Raw genomic sequence first — 25,616 nt, 5'->3', positions numbered from 1 at the left:
GCTAAAGCAGGGAACTGGCTAAGGCAGCTGCATCCTGGTCTGACCATCAGAAAGCAAAGGACCCAAGAACTCGAAAGGCAAAGCTCACGGAGCCATTTATCCCTCTTCCCTTCAATGAACCCCACATGTGTTTATCGGCCAGATTGGCACAATAAACTACCTCATAGTGTATGCCTTCTATTAGGAGCCTTAAGTTTGCTGCAATTTTTAAAGTGATGATCTTTATGAGGCTAGGGTTTATATTTATGTCTTTAATTCATCTTGAGTTTGTTTTTATATGTGGTATGCGGTATAAACCCTGTTTCATTTATTTTCAGGTGGAGATCCAATTTTAAAGCATGATTTATTGTAAAGGATATTTCTTCCCCACTAAATATGTTTCAGCCTTTTATCAAGAATCAGGTGTCTATTGATGGTTGCTTGTATTTTGGGGTTCTCTCTTCCAATCCATTGACCTATAAGGCTTTTAACTAGTTTTTTTTGTGTAAAATGATTTTTTTAATTTAAGTTTTATTGACTTATAATTCACACACCATACAAAACAGGGCTTTAAAGATTTGTCGCCACAGATGTCATTTTTAAATCTATCTACTCCATTGTGCTAATTTCTCTGAAGAAAGCGCTTTTATGTTTTCTTCATCTCTGCATTGTGTCTGGTACACAAAAGCAATAACTATGTGTACAGGGAATTTAAAAAGCAAACCAAAAAATAAAGAACAAAAAGACTCAGGACTGATGTGAATATAAAAATAACAGTGTGCTTTATATTTAAACAGGTATAGCAATGGTGTGCTGGGAAACTAGTTTTCAGGGTGGGGGAATCACCGATTTGTGGTGTTTTCCCATTTTCATGATATACTTTCACTATGGTTAATTCTAAGTTACAAATAGGGTTAACAGGAGATTCATAAAATAGACTCTGCCAGGTCCAGGTCCAGTGCATTGCCTTCAGGTTACTTGGAAACTAGCCCAGCCATTCCCCCTTTTTTGTTTATTACACCCATCTTTAGACTCCAGAGTTTATACAGAGACTCCCATTGTCTCTCAATCAACTCTGACACTCATGGAGCCTACATGGGATAGCCTGCACTATTTCGTCTGCCCATTAGGTTGGGGTGATGAGGATTTGGGGCTTACTGTAAAGAAGATATGATGGAAGGCTCTGTAAAATTTTCTCAGAAATGCCTTCAAGTGCTTTCAGAATGCACTAAATTTACATCCTTATGAAGGAATCGACTCATTTGCTTCTCAAGAAAACTTCAACTACATTTCACAAATTCCAAAAACCAAGCCTCAGTAGATTTGGGAAAGCTTATACTTAGTGTTAGAAAACAGTTAAAGTACCTTTTTATAAATTGTGTGAAGTATTTATATTATTGAGAAGTATGCAAGTTCTATATTTGAGGAAGACACATGGCTGCAATGAGAATAAGGTGTGCATCTACTCTTATGAACATTTCCTTAATTCCATCACTATCTACTATATTGTACACAGGTTCTCAATCTCAACACTTAGGATGCTGTGTTAGTTTCAGTAAACTAGAGAAACAAATCCACAGAAACTCATATGTGCAAAAGAGAGAGTGTTATATAAATGGTAAGGGTGCATTCAGAAAGCATCCCAACCCAGTCCTGTCCAAGCTCACAAGTCCAACATTAGCCCATGTGTCCAACATTGATCTACCAACTCCTCCTCAATTTCACAAAACACACACAATGATGCCAACTGCCAGAGGAAAGCTGAATCAGCGAACGTGCAAGCATATCAGCACTGGCAGTGATCTCCACACAGCTGCTCCAGCACCCAGGGCTGCATCAGGGTAGGTCCATGTGACTTCTCCTCAGGGATGTCTCAGAGGAAGTGAGCCTTGCCAGCCGAAGGAGGGAACTGGCGAAGGCAGCTGCACCCTGGTCTGACCATCAGAAAGTGAGACCGGAGAACTTGAAAGGCAACGCTCACTGAGGCATTTATTGCTCCACCCTTCAATTAACCCCACACATGTTCATCGGCCAAGTTAGCACAATACGCTTTAACTATTTCAGATGCCAAAGAATCCTTTAGGGCAGTGGTTCTCAACCTGTGGGTCATGATCCCTTTGGGGGTCGAACGACCCTTTCACAGGGGTCGCCCAATTCATAACAGTAGCAAAATTGTAGTTATGAAGTAGCAACAAAAATAATGTTATGGTTACGGTTCACCACACATGAGGAGCTGTATTAAAGGGTCGCAGCATTAAGCAGCAAATAAGTACTACCACTATAAACTGTGGGGACCGTGTTTCTGCCTCTGCCGTATTTTCGTGTGGCCTTACCATGGCGAGTAGCCTAGGGCTGAGTCATTAGACTGATTGTCTATCTTTGAACACATTGGGGGAAAATGTGGACAATTGGAAAGTTCTTTCAAGTATATTCTCTATAATTTAGATAGTTCTGCATGAGGAGCTTATTCATCTCTATTTTTAAGAGATTTAGTGGTTTAAATGACAAAAAATTGAGCAGTGGATGCAGGGCCTCTTCTGGGACTCGATGGAAAATGAATGGTTTCAGAGAGCTGGCAGGCCCCCATAGAGCACTTGCCTCCAAGTCCCACCCTTAATCAATACCGTCATTTCAAATTCAGATGCAGAAAGCAATCGTTGAGTTGCCATTATTTGCAAGGCCTGATGGAGGAGGTAGGAAGATGAAATAGATGATTAAAATTTAAGTCTGTTTCCTCAAGAATCTCTCAATATAGCAACAGAGGACAGATGTACCTGGGAATGATCAAAGAATAGTGTGAAGTGAATGAAAACAGAGATAAATTGGCGAATACAAGATTTGGGGGAACAGGAGGGACGTTTCTGGAGTCAGACCAAGTTTGCTTAATATACCTTAAAATTTGACTCATCATTTTTAATTTCAACTTTCCTATAACTAAAGTAGGATGATAATTCTTGCATCTGTCTGATTGTTTTGAAAATGATGAGATAATGCATGCAAAGCACTCAGTTCTCAAACATAGTATGCATTTTGGGGAGTGGCACTTGGGATAAAACTGTGATTAGAATGGGAGTAATAAAGAGTATATGAGACTGAATGACAAAGACAGAGACATGGAATATTCTTAGCATATTTGGGTAATGTTAGAGACCACTTTTATCCAATACATATTGATTAGTGCTAAGGGATGAAGTTGGAAACATTTCTGGTCAACTTGATAAAAATCATGGACCACATCCTGAAGGCAATTGGGATGGTTGGTATTTTAAAAGCAATGACCAAGTCTGTATCTTAAAAGACTTTTCTTGAGTGGTACAGTGGACTGGACAGGGAAGACTTTTGGGGCTAAGAGGCTTTATTGAAGGGTTGATATTTATCTAGGAAAACGTTGGTTTGGGGTATTAGTTAACATCACGGGGATTCACAAGTACATGTACAGTCAGAAGAGCCAGTCACAAAAGTCCAGGAACCCCCTTCTTGCAAGGGCGATGATGAAATCAAGTGTTGGGACTAACAAAAGAACCAGAGGGAAGCAGAAGAGGGACTGGCGTCACGGAATCAAGAAAGAGAGGCATCTCAGTGAGGATGAGGTGGTTAGCAATGTCGAATAAAACTGTGATGCGCAGTAGGCTGAGTCTTGAAAAGAGACCAAGAGTCAAAGACATTAGTCATTCAATGATGGCCTAGTTAGAGCAATTGGAATGAAGTTTTTGTTTGCAACTGAAAAAGAGGAAAAAAGGAAATGGAAGGAGTTAGTGCATTTGCTGTCTTACTTAGTGCTGCTGTGACAAACATACCACAAATGATGGATTTAAAATCCAGAAATATTTTCCCTGCCAGATCTAGAGCCTAGAAGTCCAAATTCTGGGTGTGGCTCTAGTGGCCATCCTTGTCAATTTTTGCTTCTAGTAGGATTGCTGGTGGTGCATTGGGTTATGTGTGGCGCTGTTTACCACAGGGTCAGCAGTTTGAACCTGCCAGCCACTCCACTCTATGCATATAATTCATATAGTATATATGTCCACACATGCACATATACACACACACCCAAGATGGCTTTAACAGTTTGTGTAAAAATTATATTGTCTGTTGATTCCATTTTTTCACAAAATTTTGAAACCCATAGATAGATAGATAGATAGATAGATAGATAGATAGATAGATAGATAGATAGATAGATAGATGATAGATAGATAACACATTTTTCTGCATATTCCTTATTTCCATTTTCTCTGGTCTGCTTTCATTGACCTAAGACCCCTGATTCTCCTTGCCTTCTCAGCTTTGCTTTTGGAGTAATGTTGATCATTGGTTCTCACTGTGTTAGTCAGGGTACATTAGAGAAACAAATCCACAGAAACTCATGTATAAGAGAGAGTTTTATATAAAGGTTAGGTGCACATCAAGAAAACATCCAACCCAGTGCTGCCTAAGCCCACAAGACCAATACTAACCCATATGTCCAACACCAATCCACAAAGTCCTCCTCCATCTCACAAAACAGACATGATGACACTGACTGCAGGAGGAAAGATGAATTAGTAAGCATCTCAGCGCTAGTAGGGGTCTCCACACGGCTGCTCCAGCACCCAGGGCTGCACCAGGGTAGGACCATGTGGCTTCTCCTCAAGGATGTCTTGCAGGAAGTGAGCCTTGCCAGCTGAAGCAGGGAACTGGCTAAGGCAGCTACACCCTGGTCCGACCATCAGAAAGCAAGAGACCTGAGAACTCGAAAGGTGAGGCCACCGAGCCATTTATCTCACAGCTCTCCCATTAACCCCACATGTGTTTATAGGCCAGGTTGGCACGATAAACTTTAACTATATCACTCATACCGTTAATTTTTAAGGGGTTACATTTCTCACATGTGAGACTGTTTATTATATAATCCGGTCTATTGGTTGCCTGTAAGGGGACCTCTGGAAGCGGTTTCAATTGTAGGCTAAAAGGATATTGCAGGGCAATAGTATGAGCAGTTCCTCCAGTCTCTACTAGTCTTTTTTTTTTTTTTTAATGAATCTGAGCCTTATGCTACTTTTTCTTCCATTTTCACTGGTACCTTCTGTGGGGTTTTCAGTCAAAATGGTCAGTCATGTTACCTAGGCACCAGCTAGTTCTTTGAGCTTGGGGCTTGTGTGGGTTACTAGTCACATGGATGGGTTTCTTCCTGGAATCTTTGATTTCTTTCCTCCTATTTAACTCCAAATGAATGGCAACAAATAGTTATATCATGGGAGACTCCTGGCACACCCAAGGTGGTATGAAACCTATCATAGCAGGCAATATGGTCTTAGAGAGTGATCCATATTTTATAATACTCTGTTTTGAACATTTTTATTTCAACTGCTTCTATTGTAGTGTCACTCCTCTCATTTATCACTTCATTATTTACATCTTTTCATTTCTTTCTCTTGTCAATTTGGCCACCAGCTTATGAATTTTATTGATCCTCTGAAAGAATCAACTGGTCCATCTTGTGGATTCTATTGTTTATCTGTTGTCTCTTTTTTCTGCTCTAATTTTTATTTCTCTTTTTCTGCTGACCATGCACTTCTCTACCCTCCCTTTTCTAATTGTTTAACAGTCAGCTTGAACTATTGATTTTGGTCTTTTGTTCTCGGTGATGTATGTTTTTTGGGTTTTTTTTTTTCAATTAGCAATAATCGCGCCTGGGATAAACCTCACTGGCTACGATATTGCCACTGCGCAAAGCTTGGGTTTTTTGGGTTTTTTTTGCTACATTTTCTCCTCTCAATTCAACTTTTTCTGTGTCTCAAAGGATTTAGTAAGTAGTTTTTAAATTCTCATTTCAGTCTAAGAATTTTTAAATTTCATCAATTTCTTCAACAATTATTTAAATAAAATGAATTTTAATACTGAAACTTCCCTGCACTCTTTCTAGATGATAATGACCTTTTAAGCACAAAATATGTTCTAAGATCAAACAATTCCACCAATAATTGTCAAAGAAAGTTATTATCTCTTCTGTATACATCCGTAGGTAGTTGAAGTGTAATTAAATAATTCATTCAATGCCTTAGTTTTCTAGTGCTGGTATAATGGAATTCTTTCATCATTGAGGAGGCTGGGAGTCAGAATTTAGGGTGCTAGTTCCAGGGAAAGCCCTTTTCTCTTTTTTTGATTTACTGGGGTGTTATTTATCTTCATCATCTGTATTCCTTGGAGATCTTTCTGTGCCTTGGTGTCAATCTTCCCTTTGGTCTAGGACATTCCCATAGGGACCTGGGTGCAAAGAACTTACTTTACTTTTTTATTTTTTGTTGTTAGGAGGTCCCTCTAGCTCAATCTCTTTTGTATCTCAAAAAATATTGACTCCAGGAACAACCTGATCTTGTGTATTGAATCCTGCCTTATTAGCATAACTGCCACTAATTATACCTCATTAGCTCCATAGAGGCTAGGTTTTACAACATACAGGATAAATAGTTCACAAAATGGAGGGTAATTACATAATACCAAAAATCACAGCTTCGGCAATTGATATCTTTTTGGGGAGACACAATTTAATCCATAATAGCCAAAGCCTGACAAGTGGTTAAGGTGGAGGTTGAACACTAATCAATATAATACACATTGGGCTCTGAGAAACGAAGCTTTATTTCTATTGCCATTTTTAGAAACATTATCAGATTTGGGGTATTAATTCAAATTGCTAATAACTCTATTAAATATATAATAACCTTCCAAGTTTTTTTAATTCTGCGATTAGTTCTCCCATAACTCCACCTAATTTTGGTGACTTTGAAGTGGTCCCAGTATTGGATTTAATTATTCAGGGTGTTTCCTGAGGCAAGATGTTTTCCCCTCTGATTTAAATCCCATCTCTCAATGCACCTCCCCTGCTTAGTGTTGAGATGTAAACCATAACTGGGAAAGATATATTCCAATAGGTATTTCGACAGCACAGAAAATGTGGAATTCTGAGAAAGTCGAATCCTAACCACTGATAAACCTTGTCTAAATGGCATTCCACCCACTGTTTTTATTCATCCCACAAGCTCTCTAAGTCCTCAGACCGGTTTTAATCTCAACCCATTAAAAGTTAATATAGAGGGGAAGGAAAATGAGGAGCTGATTCCCGGAGCTCAAACAGAAAGCAAGTTTTGAGAAAGATGAGGGCAATGAACGTATAAGTGTGCTTTACACAATTGATGTATGTGTGGATTGTGATAAGAGTTGTATGACAATTGATGTATGTATATGTATGAACTGTGAAAAGAATTGTATCAGCCCCAATAAATTGTTAAAATAAAAAAAATTAAAAAAAAAAGAGTTGTATGAGCCCCAATAAAATGATTTTAAAAAAATTGACCTAGAAGAGTAAACCACAAAAATGAATCCAAATCAATAAACGCATTGTGTCAATTATTTTTATTTTTGTGCCATTAAAACACTTGTTTTGTATTTAAAATATATAATTTATAGAATTGTGATATATGATCAATGCACAAAAAAGTTAATATGATTTGGATTTGTGCTATTAGTTTTGGTTCTGGCTAGCAGCCATTTTGGGATGCATTTCTATGCACCAAGTGTATATGATATGTGGCTGCTTCCACCTTACCTATATTAAAGGTGTAGATGACGCTGGGAGTAATCAATTGCTGATTGTTGATAGATGGTTATTGCTACAGAGAATACAAATTCAATGTCACCCACAAAATGGATGCCAGTTATTTGCTGTTGGGTAATTCACGTATGTCGGTAGGGAACAAAGAGAGATGACTGAGAGATGCTGAAGCCATTACCCAGCCCAGGGGAGGAGTATTAAACATTAATGCTTGAGCTGTGGAAGTATCAGAAACTTGTCAAACACACAGGCCTTGTGAAGGCAAAGGAGGGGAAGTTAATAAACTCGAATTTCTCTAATGTGTGCAGCACAACACCACTACTACAAATAATTCTGTTAGGCTCCTGGATTGGGTTACCTTGATTCTTGCTTCGTGGCACTAAAACAATTCATGTAGCAGAAGCACGTTTTGTAATCCAAATGACTATTAGGAAGCGAAGGAAATTTAGGTATTACAGTCTCAAAAATGCACAAGATTTGTTTCTGGAAAGCATACAATGCTGCAGGAGCCAGGTGGGAGTTCACAGTTGAACTTAGAAAAAAACACACAGCCCAAAACCCACCCTTGTAGAACCATGAAGTCCAAAGGGGCTGAGAAAGAGAGGCCTGGGTGAGAGCCACAGACCCAGTGCTCCGGGCAGCACATGTGTGCCTGCAGAGGGGAGAGATTCCCACCCTCACTTCCAAACAAACCTGAAAAAAAGAGAGATGGCCTTCCTGCGGACTGCTTTTATACCACCATCCCTAGCACCCCTGGCTGGGAAGGCATGCTTGAAGGTATTGACCGATATTGGTTGAGTTAGACACACCTGTATGAAGTCAGGGGGTTAGTTTGTGGCTTGGTCTAGGTTCACCTGCACTTACAGGGCTTAGTTTATACATGCCCATTCTGAATTTCGTACACGTTCACTGGATGCCTGATTTCCCTGCAACGCCCTGTTGTAGCCCTATGCAGGTACTGGGGAGACAGTACCGCCTTAGACCCTATCCTGGATACCTAAGAATTCCATCTTAAGAGTCTGACTCACTCTTTCTGCGTCTTGTAACATTGATTCCAATAGAATATAATTTGGAAAATCATTATAACCCGAGTTACTGTAATTATCCTACCACACCATGTTTTACCTTTCTGCAGGCAGCCTAACTTAGGCCGCGTTTTCCTTGACATTCACTACAGGTTTTGTTTTGGAAATGCTATGGCTTTCTTTATTATTCAGAGACAAATATGTTGGTTGCTGACATCTCCTGGAAGAACTAGCGGAGAATTTTTAAGACATTGGAGAAGATTGCTTGGATGTTATAAACCCCTCTCTTCCTTGTCTCACCTGTCTGTTAGTGTTCGCAAAGCTATTTCCTGGTATTCCGTCAACAAACACATCCTGAGAGCGCCTTACACTTGAGGAGAGTTGTTCCCGCTGCTTGCTAACAAGTGCATCCTGTGATTACCCTGAGTTCATGTGAAACATCTGTGTGTGATTCCTCCACAGTGTGAATTCCAAAACAAAAAGTAGAGTCTGTAACCAACTGGTCACAACTGGGACATCGTCAAGATGATTGCACTGCTGCGGGACACCCCTGGTGTGTTACCTCATAATACATTTCGCTTTTTCTCTCTAGCTTGGAGTTAGTGAATAGGCCCTGTTGCTAAAGAGCACGAACCCTTTATTAAGGGTAATATTACAACCGGATGGAAGGATGAGGTGCATTAGATGAAAGGAAAGGAAAAGGAGATAGAAAAGTAGAACTTTTAGACCGCGAGTAATATTTATTCATACAAAAGACAGCTTCTCGAGTAGTTTATCAGTTTCTGGGAAACAAATTCATTTAAATTATTTATTCATTTCCCATTAATGTATTCATTCATCTGAAATCATCCATTAAGCTCAAACCATCTGAAGATCCTGGTGTGGTCAGGTGCTACAGAATTGAGTCTAAAAAATGGAAGTACAAACTTATGAAACTTTTCTGTGAACTTTTTAAAGCCTCATCATATAGAAGATTGAAACTTTGCCAGTTCTGCACCCCCCTCCTGAGCCCATTGTTGCAGCCAATGTGTAAATCATTCATGAAGACCTCGTCCCTCTAGCTCACCAAGCACGATGTCCTTCTCCACGGATCGGTCTCTTCTACATGTCCATCACACAGACACTTGCTCTGATATCAATGTAAAAGCATAAAAAAAATTTAAAGACAAACATATAAAATGCTTATAGTTTATGAAGGTAAATATATTTGTCAATACAAGCATTATTAAAATACAAAGTATTCCCTCTATGGAGGGAAGCACCTGAAATTATCAGAGCATAAATATATGTTAGAACATGAAGATATATTAGGTAAATGATACAGAGATTGAAGAAAGTAGCATATTAAGATATATTATAATTGATGTTGCATGATGAACTCTTCATATTTTATTCGATGAATAAAGTTGATGAGACAGTTTATGAAGGAAAAGCGATTGTAAAGGTATTTGGGAAGATTAACTTTCTTTCAAAATCATACTACACAAGTAGGGAGTGAAATTTGAACATCAGTAAAACTGAGATAACAGTGATGAGTGTTCTGCTTTTGTTCTTGTGCTCAATGACCTTGGCAGGTTTTAAGAAAGGGAATAATTCATATAGTTCTATTGTTGTTACTAAGAACATTCATTGGAAGTATGTTAGTCGAGTGAAAACATTTAAAATATGAACTATTAGTAACTGAAGTTGTGAAAGCTTATATAGTCATATAAGATATAACTATTGGTCTCTTCCCATCTGGAGCAAAGAAGAATGCAGAAAATCAGAGACACAAGAAAACAATTATTCCGAAAGATGGTGTCCAACTACCTTTGTTGATAATTCCTTGAAAGGAATCACAAAAGAAATTCCTGGGTTGACTGGGAGAAAATGTGAAATAAAAGTCAAACTAAAAATGTCTAGGTGTACTTGTCTGATAGGAACCAACCCCTGACACTATGACCCATAGACGACCTTCAGGCTGAAAACTAAACTCACGTTTCTGGTTCAATGTTCAGTCAAAGGATAGGTCTGTTAGATGAAAACACCAGGGCGGTATGTGCTGCTTAGAGTATTCCATCATGAAGATGGAAAAGGCCCCATTTGCCCAGGATCCAGACCAGAAGGCAGGGAGAGAGGGAAGAGGGTGAATGGCAACGGGAGCCAAGAAGCAGCGGGGAGGAGTGCTGTCCTGTTATGAGGGTGGCAGTCAACGTCACAAATCAAAACGTGTATGAGCGGTGGAATGGAAAACACACTCGCTTTGCAAGGTTTACCCAGGTCCCAATGAAAAGTTGAAAAAGAAAACGTTTGGGGGAAAAAAGCAAAGAATTAAAAAGGCAGGACTTTTATTATAGTAAAGAAAAGAGATCTTGTGGAATGGAGAGGCCCAGCCAATGCTCCTGCTATTCATTGAGACGGAGCACACTGAAAGAAAAGCCAGGGTAAAGATGCGAATTAAATTTGCAAAAGAAATTGTTGCATTTGAGAGCAACGGGTGACTTTGAATAACAAAAGTCTCAAGGAGGAAGCTAAATTCATCCTTATCAAGGTGATACTTTATTAACTCTTCAGTTTTGTAAATTCCTATTCATACTCTTCAGTTAATTTTAGTTGGACATCTATCTTATATTAAAGGGAGTTCACAAAACCTAATTATGGCAATGATAATAATTAGTTCAGGAAAACATAGAGGCATATTAATAGGTCAGGATGAAAAAACCTACAGTGTTAATGTTTGAGTTTATCATAAGGAGAAGACCTGGTTTTCATACTTGTTAGTATGGTGTATTTTTTAATAACTGAACATTCTTCATTAATGGCTCATGCATTAAATTTTAAACTAAGTGTGGGCTAAAGCTGGAGAGAGATGTTTTCTCTTATCATTAGGAATAAGTCAGTCTGATAGGCATTCTATTGGCAATAAGTCAGATGTGTTTATTGAGTTGCATTTATTGGAGAGGGATGCTGGATAAATAGTTTCATCTTCAGGATATTCTTCATTCAGCAAACATGGATAGAATCCCTAGAAACTTTGCTAGACAATGGAAAGAAGCAGTGATAAATTCTCACCATCTTACCCTCTTGATTTTCCTTATGGAGAGTGAGTGAGTGTCCTCTGCAGATGTTGTTCATTTTTACCCCGAGCCACTGAAGCTTCTGATTAGAGTGAAATGAAATAGACTTACCTTATGGCTTTCACTTAATACATTTCCTCTTAAATACTTGTTTGTAAAGAGCCATATTTGGAAAACTATGATGCTTTCCTACAAATCAAAGGCAACTATAAAAATAACCGAAATTCCATGTTATTAAATTATTCTAGGTGCGGTTGCCTGCCAAGTCTCTTACTTTGAAGCCTTCCATTTCTTTGTAGAAGAAAGAAAGGCAGAGAGGGGCCAGATTTCTCCCTGAGGCATTCAGGAAAATAGAGAATTGAAAAAAAGATAGAGAGAAAAGATAAATAAAACAATATTTTTCTCACTCTGAGTTTACTACATATTCTTCCTTCAAGAATTTATCTGATCAACAGGGAGTGTGGTCATTAGACAGCCTCCCATTGCCAGTTCCTTCTGGGTCAACCTTGGAGGCAAAATAAACTTTGCCTTATTTAGGTCATGTCATTTACAGATCAGCTCACACTTAGTGACTGGGCAAGTCAGGAATAATAAGATCTGAACATTTGGCCCAGTGAGAGACCGCTCTGATGGGGAATATTTGCATCAGAGTTTACTGCCAGATTTGGCTAGAGCTGCATCCCAGTTTGATTGCTTCCTTTGATCAACCTTGATTCCACCCCTTCCCTTCCATAGTAGATAATGATAATTAGCATACTACATCCCAACTCATTGTAGGATTTGTTTCCTCATCTGAGCCAAGGATTAACCATTAGTTTAGTGGAGTCCCAAAGGTTAAGTACTTCCCTACTAACTGAAATGTTGATGGTTTGAAACTGCCCAGATGCACCTCAGAAAGCAGGTCTTGCCATCTGCTTCCAAAAGATCAAAGCCCTGGAAACCCTCTGGAGAACAGTCCTGCTCTGACACCTGAGTTGAGGCCGAACTGGAATGATAGCTGCAATATTGGCTGTTTGCCATCAAATGAAGCCTTATGCAACCAAGACAACTTGAGTATAGAGCCAGAAACATCTAAAATTCATAGCTCTCGTAGATTTTTGCAAATTTTAAGCCTTCAGCAATTCCCAGTTACATAAAATCTAAGTAAAGTCTCATGATTCCTCAGTGGATGAATTTATCTACTCAATGAAGAACATATATAAAAGATTTGGGACAAGACCTGTCTTAGAGATAACGTTCTAAATTGGTGTTCTCTAATACAAATATAAGCCACACATTTGACTAACCATTGTCATTTTGAAAGGAGCCTGGCGGTGTAATGTTTAAGGGCTCAGCTGCTAACCCAAAGGCTGGAAGTTTGAACCCGGCCCACAATCCTCTATCCTACATAGTAGTCACGGAAGCCCTCAGGGCCAGTTCTAGCCTGTGCTTCAGGATGGCTGTGAGCTGGCGGGACGGGATGGCACACAGCACGCAACTTTAAGCGTTTAATAGCCATGCTTAAAATGGCAAAGAGAAGCAATTGAAATTAATTGGAATTCAGTATCTAATTAAACCAAGCATCAAAACTATTATCACTTCAATAAGTAATTCATAAAAGTTATCAATGGTCTATTTTGCTTTTTAAAAATTTGTTTGTTTGCCTGCTTTGTACCAATTCATTGATAGCCAGTGTATAGTTTGCACTAGAGCTTTTTTCAAGCAGGGTGATGGATGCTTCTAGTACTTACTAGCCATGTGTGGTTTACAGCTAGTGTATTAGACAACACAGCTCAACGGATTCTGAATTTCAGTTTTGTCAGCAATTAGTTAAGTGCCTTCAGTGCAAGGGAATCACGTGAAATCTAGAAAAGCTCTGATTGAGATGAAGTGCTTCATCTCCGTCATTACTCACCAGAGCTAGTGAGTCCATTCTGGCTCATCATGACCCCACGTATTATAGAGTAGGACTACTCCCACAAGGCTTCCTAGGCTGCAACCCTTCTGGAAAGGTCCATGGTGGTTCTGTGGATTAAGCACTGGACTGATAACAAAAGTTGGCGGTGTGAACGCCCCAACTGCTCTGAGGGACAGGTGATGCTGTCTGCACCTGTAAAGACTGATAGTCTCACTCTGGGTCAGAATCACCCTGATGGCAGTGGGTTTGGTTTTTTCAGCCTTTACAGAAGCACATCTCCAGCCCTTTCTGCTCAGACGTGATGGGTAGGTTCAAGTCACCAACAATTAGGTTGGTACTTGCTAGGGACCTACAGAATGAAGTTAATTGGAGGGAACACCTGGGCAGTCTTCACGCAGCTCTTCCCTCCTAATTGCTTTTGGGCTGAAAACGGAAGAAATACTCCAGCTACAATACTCAACAGATGGTTGGTGGGATCATGCATATCATTAACTCAGGGTAAATGCCTTCCCAAACTTCAGCTGAAATATGTTTCAAGGTCGTGAATACAAAATTTCACCCTTCATCAAAGATCTGGTGATCTTTGAACAAGTCTCAGTCTTATTATTAGATTAGAAGGGAAAGAATTAAAGTGAAGGTTGTACATTAGAATGTACACTAAAATGTCATGTTATTATTTAGTAATTGTCATGATTAAAACAGTAATATATAGTTTTAAATGTTTTCATGAAAATGAAGGAATATTAGCCTGTTGAGTTCACCCAGACATTTGCTGAATCAATAAGTATTTAATGAGCACTTATGAGGTATATGAAATTATTAACCTTTATTGGCAGTTGATCATGTGTCATACAGTGCTCTAACCATAGTGTATGCATTAAACAATTGAACTGTCCTTTGATTATATCCAGGTTTCAGGCATGAGGGGACCGCAGCATCATGTTCAGAAATATGCACAAAACGCAGAGCTAGTCAAGGTTGAAAACAAGGTCCATGTAGGAAATCTGATTCCAGAGCCATACATTTAGCCACCATTCCGTGGAATGTGGAAAGCAAAGATAAGTCAGAGCTGGGGCTTGCTTTTTTGTGTACTTGAGATATTCAGGGAGAGATAAGATAACAACACTAATGAATTTGATAGACTGTTAAAAAGGTTAAAAAGTTCACAAGAAAGGGATGAGTTAACAAGGGTGCAGATGAAATAGACAATATGCTTCTGGTTCTTTGAAGCTTTCTCACCCCCCCCCCCCCCGCACTATTTTGGCCCTAGTCTTGCCTTCCAGTTCTGCCTATACCAGATCATGTACACTGGTACAGATAAGAGCTCAGGACACATGGAATCCAGGTCAGATAACCACCTCAGGAATATTAATGGGCGTAGTGATACCAGGAGGATACTGATGGCCATGATCAATGCATTGCACATGCCACCCCAGCCCTGTCCTACCAACAGGGACGAACGACAGAAACAAGGTAGAAGGGAGATAGCTGTCACTGTAAGATATGAAAATAATAATAATTTCTAATTTATCCAGAGTTTACAAGTGTGGGAGGGTGGAGGAAAGGAGGGAAAAAAGAGCTGATGCCAAAGGTGCCAAATGATGATGGAAATATATGTACAAATATGCTTGATACAATTGATGTATGGTTATAAGAACTGTAATAGCCCCCAATATAATGATCTTAACAAAAAGTAAAAAAGTATGAGGGCAGGAAAAATTTCCTGTGGAATTCAGTAGATCACTTAGAAATATTTTCTTATCTTGTGAGTGAGTAGAAACCATGCCCAAGTCATTAAGTGGTAAAATATTTTCTAGAACTAGGTCTGACCTTTTCTTGGGATATCTCTGAACCAACATTTGAATATTCTCTGAAAGTCAAGGCTACCATTTAATAATACAAAAATGTAATTTCTTTCCCTTTGTCTGTGTTTCATATACAAACATTGTAGCTCGTCAGTGTTCTCATTCAGTTGAGCACTGTTTGATTAAGATTTTACTAATCCACAGCATATCAGTACTATCCAAAGGTAATAGCTCCAGCAGTAAAGATAGAAACTGTTGTGTTTTATTCGCCTGAGAATATGTGTGACTGAGAATTGAGAGACACTTCCATCGAAAAAGGCAGGATTTACTGTTCTCACATTGCCGCCTCACAGATCTGTGAAGATAGAATCTTATATTTCTCAAGATATCTTACTCATGTAGATAGCACATTTGTAATGCAAACACTGCTGCTCTGATTATCTTGGGAAGTGTATTCACAGCTGTTGTAGGGACACAACTGGAGGCCCCGAGGCCATGCTTTTCAATGGGCGACACTCCATTATCCCTGGATGGTATTATGTCATCTGCAGCTGTTCCTAGCAATCCATTTAGATACCATAAGGGAGCATAGTGTATTGTATCTCTGAGATGTCCTGTGAGGTGAAAGGGCTACCAGATTTAGGAAATGTAAAGTAACAAAAGCCTTTAACAGCAGAACTTCTCCGAATCATAAGTATGCTAATGTAATTATTAATTCACAAAAATTTGTCCAAAAGCTCCATGTCACCATTCTTAAAAAAAATAATTAAGTGACATCTACCATATACTAACCAACCTCTCTACCACTGAGTCAATGCAAACTCATAGTAACCCCATCGAGGGTTTCTGAGACTGTAGATCTTTGTAGGAGCAGTTATACCCAACATTCTCCAATGGAGCGTCTGGTGGGTTTGAACAGCCAACTTTGTGGTTGGCAGTCCAATGCATATATACAATCATCAGCCTTATATGCCAACCTGAAATGTATGTATACCAACATCAATGCATATATACCACCAGCGTTTCTGTGATAGCCCTGGGGAGGCATGCTAAGGGTGGAATACTTCAAAGCTGTACTTCCAAAGAATTAACATTATTTGTCCTGTCTGTCGGCATTTGTCAGAAACAATTCACAGCAAATGTTTAATATTGCTGCTGGCTGAGGCAGCCCTGGTGGCACAATAATTAAACATTCATCAAATAACGAAAAGGTAGGTGGTTGAACTTAACCAGCACCTCATCAAGAGAAAATCTGGTGATCTATTTCTATGTGGAAGAGTGTTTAGAAATGTTTTGGACCAGTTCTACAATGTCACATGAGGTCCCCATGAGTCTAAACTGACTTGATGCCCTCCAACAATGACAATAGTTAGATATATCATGGTTATGATAAATAATAAACTAACAACACCCCCAAAAAAGTTTCTAAATATCTGGAGTTTGAGATGTCCATAGGAGCTGTTGAAAATGTTTAGTATATTTCTGATAATCTAAATGACCACACATATTCAAGGTCATGTGTATGTTCAGAAAAGCCTTGAGAAAGACCAACTCTTTCATCTTGGGCTGCCTTTGAGTCTCTAACCGAGAAGGAAATGAAGAATAAGGCAGAGTTTTCAATCATCTAGGTGAGTGGTAAAAATGTGTCCAAATACATACACAGAGCCCCTTGACAAAGACTGAGATGTATTATTTCTATTAATTTCAGTAAAGGTCTGTGCAGTTGCTAAGTGATCACAAAGATAATAAAGAATAGACTTCCTGATGTGACCCAACAAAGAATGCAGCTATTTAAAAATTAGATAAAAGTCACCAAGAAAGAAAGAAAATAAAAAGCTACAACAACAACAAGTAGCCACAATATAGCAGGGAAGTAATAGAATCTAAATTCCAGGGTTACCACCTCATATGATTAAAAATGTTCACTTTTCACCACCAACAACAAAAGAGGAGACATGAAAATAAAAATGGAGGAATGCAAATAAAACAGTAATTCAATCAGTGGTTGAATAAAGCAGCTGGTTCCCAAAATAGCCCATCCCTGAAAAAGCCCCCAAATTGTACTTACTATGTGGTAAATGCGTTTTTTTTTATAATGTTGAAAGATCTCAAAGAAACCATGATTTAGGATTAAAGGGAAGGGTAAGGATAATGCTTTACCAAGGAGAGACATCATTAAAGAGCTAGACGTCATCAGTAAAATGAATCAGGTAGAAATCCTAGTTCTGAAAAGTACAATAACTGAAATAAAATCTTTGCTGGATTTTTTTCAACAGCAGGCAGAAGGAAAAACTAGTAAACTTGAAAATAGATGGAGATTACCCAGTCCAAAATACATGAGGAAAAAGAATGAAGAAAAATCAACAGTATTTCCATGACGTGTGGGACAGCATAAAGCATACTAACATATGCAATAAAAGAGATGCCAAGAGGACTGGGGATGGAGACAGGGACAAAGAATACTGAAGATAGAATGCATGAAATTGTTTCAAATTGGATTACCATAACATTAATCCTAACAAATAATATAAGGAATGTAATAAAATTAGTAAAAACCATACAGAAATGGGAAAAAATCTCTAGCAAAATCCATCTTTATTTTAAAATATTTTTAAAAAAATGACAGGTAATGCAAAAACTCATGGAAATATAAGGGAATCAGAAGGATAAATCAAGTTAGAGAAGTCAATTTCTTTAAAATCTTACAACAACCTAGTGTAATCATGACTGTGTAGCACTGAGTTAAGGAGAGGAACATAGATGGATGGAATAAAATTGTGAGGTTAAAATTATCTCCAACATTAACACAAAATAATCTAAGGATTATTAAAAAAAGAAAGAAAACATCCAAATCCAAAGGAGGGAATGGTATCAGAGCTTAAATTGTGCACACCTGGTTTGCCGAGGACTGTGGAAGACAGTGGACACCCAGACTCCAGTTGCAGGTTTCCTGCAGGGATTAGGCCTCTGGTGAATCCCTTCAGAACATGATCTAGGAATGTGAACAGCCTGGCTGTCAGACAGAGAGCACTGTAAACTCAACGCTGGCAGATGTAGTTGGGTTAAAATGTAATCGCTTATTATTTGCGTTCCCTTTGACCCATTCTAAGTTGTTGCAGCTTTTAATATTTTCTACTTTCTTTTTGATTGCGGTTTTTCTTTGTATTCTCTAGTCATCATTCTTGGGATATCTGTTTCATTGTTTGCTTCCTGATAGTGTTTGGTATGATTTTCTGTATGTGAAATCCAGGGTAGGTAGAGCCAAAGAGACAGTAGCTGGATTGCTAATTGCCTAGGGGCATAGCAAAGGAGGAGGGTGGGGGTAAATGAATTAACACAGTGGGTTCCAGAAGTAACTGCTCTGAGATTGATTATGGTGATGATTGCACAAATCTTCTCAATAAAATTGAATGATTAAAGTGTGTGATATGGGAAATATATACCAATAAAACTCTTTAAAGAAAAGATTAACAGCAAATTGACCTTTGACTTAAGTATACTAAGTATCTTAAGTGTACTAAGACAATTAAATGGAGAAAACATAGTCTTTTAAAAAAATGGTGCAGATACAACTTGAAGGCCTAAAAACCAAAACTGGAACCTTACCATTCATCATATACAAACATTCACTAAAAAGGATATAAGCCATACACATAGGCATTAATATTTAATCTGCTTTAAGAAAGCCTGAGTATAAATCTATGTCAATTTGGGTGGATGTTACCCGCTAGCAAGTCTATTGCAAATTATGTCGACCCACGTTCAGCAAGAAACCTTGCCACGCCCTGTGCTTGATGCGTGATCATTGGTGTGCCTGTGATGTTGTGGCCATTGTGTAGTTGAGGGTCTTCCAACCTATTAGAGAGCTGGTGCTTTCTATTCCTACAGAAGAGTCACAGTCTCAGACACCAGCAGGGCAGCGCTCTTTCCTATAGGGTCATGATGGGTAGGAATCTACTGCATGGCAGTGAGTTTGGTGTTTGGAATTCCAATCTAAGACAGCCTAATGGCTCAGTGGTTTATGGGTTGGGCTGGCACTCACAAGATCAGCAGTTCAAATCGCCCAGCTGCTCTGCAGGAGAAAGATGAATGTTTCTGTTCCTGTCAAGATCTGCAGCCTCAGAAACCCACACACCCAGTTCTGCAGCCCAATGGGGGGTCAATATTAATTAAAATCAACTTGATGGTAGTGAGTTTTTGAGTTTCCCAATCTAGGAGGCTCACCTTCCAACTCTGTAGCCAAGAATATTGTTATGATTCATAGGATTTTCATGGGTTATATTTTATTTATTTATTTATTAGCTCATTTTATTGGGGTATTTTAAAACTCTTATTGTAATCCACACATCAATTGTATCAAGCATCTTTGTACAAGTGCTGCCATCATAGTTTTCTAAACATTTAATTTCTATTTGAGCCCTTGATATCAGCTATTCTTTTTTCTCTCTCCCCCTGCCACCCCCATGACCCCTTGAGAAATAATAAATTATTATTTTTTCCATATCTTACACCAACTGCTGTCTCTGTTTATCCACGTTTCTGTTGTTCTTCCTCCTGGGGAGGGGGGGATTATGCATAGATCGCTGTGATTGTTTCTCCCTTTCTCCCCTACTCCCCTCATTTCCCTCTACTCACCTGGTATTTCTACTTCCATTTCTGTTCCTGAGGGGAGTACCTGACCTGGATTCTGTGTGTACTAATTCTGATCTGTACCAGGGTACATACTTCAGTCCAGTCAGAACTAAAAGGCAATGACCGGAGTCATGATAGTGGGGAATGAGGAAGCCTCAAAGAACCTGAGGAGTATTGTGTATTTTGTAGGTGCTATACAGCACCCTGGTTGACTCATCCCTTCCTTGTCACCCTTCTGTGAGGTCCTATTGTCTACAGATGAGTTTTGGGTCTCTACTCTGATCCCCTTTGTTCCCAACAATACATTTTTTGTTTCATTTTGTTTTTTCTTTGCTTTGGCTCTTCTGGTGCCTGTTACCTGATTTTGTGGACACCTCATGGTCGTACAGGCTGGTGTGTTTCTTTCATGTGTGCTTGCTGCTTCTCTACTAGATGGCCACTTGTTTAACTTCAAGTCTTTAAGATCTCAGATTCTATATCTCTTGATAGCTGGGCACCATCAACTTTCTTCACAACATTTGCTTATGCACCCATTTTGTTTTCAGTAACCATATCGTGGGGTTAGCTCCACAGAATGGCAGGTTGTTAGGACAAAGCGTTCTTGGGTTGAGGGAGGGCTTGAGAAGAGGCCCAAAGTCTGTCTGCTTCCTCAATGTATTGCCATATAAATATATGTACATAGACCAATACCTCTATTTTTATGACTTAATATATTTACATATGTATACACCTATGTTTATACCTATATCTATAGCTTTGCTTCCTAGATCTATCCTGTTTCCTTTACCTTCCTTCTGCCACACCACCATGTTCACCCTTCTCTACCTCTTAGTCATTCCTCTCAGTTCGATTGCTGTTGCTCCAGCACCACCAGGATCTCTATGTCCTCCTCATTCTGTTTAGAATTAGATCATCAGGTCTTTTTTCCTAGTTGGTTTCACTTTGGAAGTGTCACCAACACCTGTCCACCATGAGTGACCTGTTTGTTCTCTTAATACTGGTGGTATAGCTTTCAGTTTCATATGACTATATAACCCATCACCATATGACAGACTTCTAGATGAGTATGGGCACCTAGGATGAGATAAATTTAAATATCTAACACCCAAAGTTGAGTAACAAAAGAATATGTGGACATTATCAAAATAAAAATGTTGTGATTAAAAGGACTATGAAAGTGAAAATATAACTCAGAGAATCAGAGAGTATATTTTCAAGACATACAAAGAATATTTAGAATAGATCAATTTTTCTTCCAATTCAACTAAGATAATAATGACCTACTTAAAATTGACAAAGATCTGAATATATATTTTAAGAAAGATATATAGATGGCGCATGAAAATATCCTTAACATGACTAGGCATTAGGGAAATGCAAATGAAAATCACAATAAATTGTGAATGCACACCCTGTTAGATGGCTATAATAAAAAGAACAGACATAAAATTGATAATAATATGATGAGAAAGCAAATAAAGATGGGAAGCCACTGAACACGATGGACTGACAGAGTGGCTGCCACGACAGGCTCCTGCATAATTATTGTGAGGATGGCGCTGGCCTGGGCAGGGCTTTGCTCTGTGGTACATTGCGTTGCAATGAGTCAGAACTGACTTGGTGGCACCTAATAACAACAGTATTGTGGAAAGGCTGGGACTTTTGTACATTATAAAATGGTACTGTCACTTTGTAAAAGAGTGCTTTTGTTTCTCAAAAAGTTAAGTATATGATTGCAGAGAATCCATTTCCTCTACTAGGTAGATACTGAAGATAATGAAAATGTGTCCAAACATTAAATTGTATACATGCAAGGGGTGCTTAAAAATTCATGGAAAATGGAGTTGAAAGATAATAGAATTATTTCACAAACTTTTGGAATCCGTTTTGTATGTTCATAGCAGTAATATTCATACAACTCAAAAGGTAGAGATGACCCAAATGTCCATCAATAGATGAATAATAAATGCCAGAACATATATGGATGGGATATGATTCATCATCAGTATTCATGCATTTATAGATGTTACTATGAGGGAACCTTGAAAACATTATGCTAAGTGAAATAAGTCAAACCAAAAACACCTATATTATATTATTTCATTTATATGACATATTCAGCTTAGGCCATCCCTCAGAGACGTAAGATTAATAGTGATCAGGATCTGTGAGGAGGCTACATGAAGAGAACTGCATAATGGGTGTGTAGTTTCTTTTTGGAATGAAGAAAAGATTCTGAAATTTGACCGTGGTAATAGTTACACCGTTTTATAAATATACTAAAACCCATGGATTTTACACTTTAAAAGTGGGTACGTTGGGACCGGGAGGGTAGAGAGTGGGGAGAAATGGCGACCAGATAGGACTCACACGTCCGGAACTCCTGCTGCCAGACCAGAAAATTGGGAGGTAAGGTGAAGGAAACAGGGAGGCAGAGTCCTGAAATTATAACTAGGGTACTAAGGTCTCTCCTGAACACCCTTTTTGTGGGTGATTTCCACTCACAAATCAAACCAAGAATGCTATAAATTACTCTAGCTTTGGCGGGCCCTAGGGCGCCAGCTGCCTTGCCGGGAGCAGCAGTTTCTCCAGGCTGACGCCCTAAAGGGGACAGAATCCCAGATACAGGAGAACCCCACGCTGGAGCTCTTTGCTGGGTTGGCTGCCTTGAGCTCACAGACTGGGGAGGGGCGGAGGCGGGTAGCCCTAACTTAGAGTAGAAGACAAAGCAGATTTTTACCTCAGGTAGATAGCAGTGTGGGAGAAAATAGGTGTGAAGTCCAGGGAGCGATTTAGTTCCAATTGGCCTAGAAGGAAACAACCCCCCCTGATAAATAGAATCTCCCCCTCTGCGGGTCAACTTGAAAGTGCCCAAATCAGAGGACATCATTAGCATAATTTTTAAAAGGGTGCAATATATATTATTGGTTAAAAACACAAATCCCAGTCTTGTGGTTACCTCCAAGGAGCACAAAGGTGGGAGTCTCTTAACATAAATCAGCATAAGAAGAAACTTAGCTAAGGAATTCCAGAACTCAGCTAAGGGGACTGATGGCTTTTTGAATAACAAAGACCTGCTGTAGCAAATGTCAGCTTCAAACAGCACAGAGCTGCAGCCCAAAGACTGTGGGAGACAATTTAATTTGATGTTATCCTAGCTGAACAGGGGGATAAAACATTAAAAATAAAATCCTCTGTAGGACACCAGCAGTCTAGAAAGCACAATAAGGTCAGTTTCCCTCTCAGTGATTCTACACATAACTGGGGAGGCCCTGTCTGTCCTGGGGCCCTAGACAGGGCTGTGGGAAAATCCCAGAGCCCACCCCTGCTGCAGTGCTACAGACAGCATAAGGCAGGTATACCAGTGAACTCCAGTACTCAACTGATGCCTGGCCACCAAGCCACATAATTGTCAAATTATCCAACTATGAGGAAAAGGAGAGGATCCTAAAAGCAGCTAGGGAAAAGCAATCAGTCGCCTAGAAAGGTATCCCAATAAGAGTATGTTCAGATCTATCAGCAGAAATGTTAAGAAGAGGAGGGAATGGAGTAACTTATTCCAAAAATTGAAGGAAAACAGCACAAACGTAAGAATGCTTTACCTAGCCAAATTATCCATTAAGATAGAGGGAGAAGTCAGAGTCTTCCCAGACAAGGGCAACCTCAAAGAATACATAAAAAGAAACCTAGTCCTACAAAGATCCGTGCAGAACAAGTATGGGCAGAAGATCAACACTCACCGAGGGCAAATAAGAGACCATCACATAGAATAACTCCACCTGTGGGGGAACAAAGAGGAAACAGGCCCCAGGACAGCATCAGCTCACTAGTGGAAAGAAGACAAATATAAACCACACACACAACACAAATGGATAAGATAGGTAGATAGGAAAATATCCAATAGAAAAGGTACAAGATGACATCACAGAGTCCACAGATGGACATAATAACGCTGAATATCAATGGCCTGAATGCAGGCATTAAAAGGTAGAGGCTAATAGACTGGCTCAAAAAACAACCCATTGATCTGTTGCCTCCAGGAGACTCATCTCAAGCTTGCAGACAAAAACAGGTTGAGAATTTAAGGCTGGAGAAATATATACCAAGCAAGTGGTAATGCAATAAAAGCAGGAGTAGCGATCTTAATAACTGACCAAATTGACCTCCAGATACAGGCCATAAGAAGACACAAGGAGGGGCACTATATAATGATCAAGGGAACAATTAACCAAGAACCAGTGAGCATAATAAACATATATGCACCTAACGAGAGACCTGCGAAATTTGTAAATACAACACTTCAAAAGATGAAAAAAGAGATCACAGGCTCAGCAATTATATTTGGTGACTTTAATACACCACTCTCTGAAATAGATCATTGGGAAAGAAACTCAATAAGGAGGCTACAGATCTCAATAGCACAATTGGACGACTTGACTTGATATTTTCAGAGCTTTCCACCCACATGCAAAAAAATTGACATTCTTTTAAAGTCCATGTGGCACATATTTGAAAATAGACCACATGCTGGGACACAAGTTGCGCTTAAGTAAATTCAAGCACATAGAGATTATACAGACATCTCTCACCAATCATTGCATTGTAAAACTGGAAATTAACAGACGGACAGTGAAGCAAACAAGGGCAAACAATTGGAGGATGAACAATTTCCTATTTCAAAAGGAGTGGGTATTGACCCACATCAGAGGTGAAATCAGGAAGTTTCTAGAAACCAATGAGAATGAAAATATGACATGCCAAAACTTGTGGGATACAGCAAAGACATTTATCAGAGGAAGGCTGATAGCAAAAATCCACACATTAAAAATTAAGAGAGACTCGTGGATGATATGGTAACACAAAGCTTACACCAATGAGAGCAAAGTCAGCAAAACAACCGTACTCATAGCAAGAGGACAGAGAAAATAAAAATCAGCACCGAGATACGGGAGAGGGAAAACCAGAAAACTATGGGAAAAAATTAATGCCGCTGAAAGTTGGTTCTTTGAAGAAATTAACAGAATTGATAGACCTGTGGCAAACCTAACCAAAGGAAGGAAGGAACAAAGGACATTTGCAAGGATGAGGGATGAAAGAGTGGACATTACAATGAACCCTAATGAAAAAAAAGGATAATTACATAGTACTATGAAGGTCTATATGCTAACGAATTCAACAATTTGGAAGACATGGACAAATATTTGGAAACACAATCCCTCACTAGACTATCCCAGGTGGATGTCAAGAACCTCAACGGATCCATAGCAATGGAAGACATAGACAAGGTAATCAAGGTACTACCAACAAAAAATTCCCCCAGGCCAGATGGCTTCACAGGAGATTTTTACCAAGCATTCAGGGAAGAACTGACACCAATCCTATACAAACTCTTCCAGAACATAGAGAAAGATGGAAAATTCCCAAATTCTTTCTATGAAGCTAGTATAACTCTGATACCTAAAGAGGGCAAAGATGCCACAAGAATTGAGAACTATAGACCAATATTCCTAATGAACATTGATGCAAAAATCCTTAACAAAATACAGGCCAATAGAATACAATATCATATTAAAAAATAATTAACCGTGACCAAGTGGGATTCATACCAGGGATGCAGGAATGGTTCAACAT

The 25,616-nt window shown here is 39.1% G+C and overlaps 1 pseudogene; it reads right to left on the bottom strand.

The window, feature by feature from the left end:
- Positions 1 to 5,608: 5,608 nt before the first annotated feature.
- On the bottom strand, positions 5,609 to 5,693 carry LOC142452010 (U4 spliceosomal RNA; annotated as a pseudogene).
- Between the last annotated feature and the right edge of the window lie 19,923 nt (positions 5,694 to 25,616).

Source organism: Tenrec ecaudatus, chromosome 6, assembly GCF_050624435.1.
Source record: "Tenrec ecaudatus isolate mTenEca1 chromosome 6, mTenEca1.hap1, whole genome shotgun sequence".
NCBI lineage: Eukaryota > Metazoa > Chordata > Mammalia > Afrosoricida > Tenrecidae > Tenrec > Tenrec ecaudatus.
The sequence above is the reverse complement of the archived record's forward strand: the minus strand, read 5'-3'. Positions and strand labels throughout refer to the sequence as shown.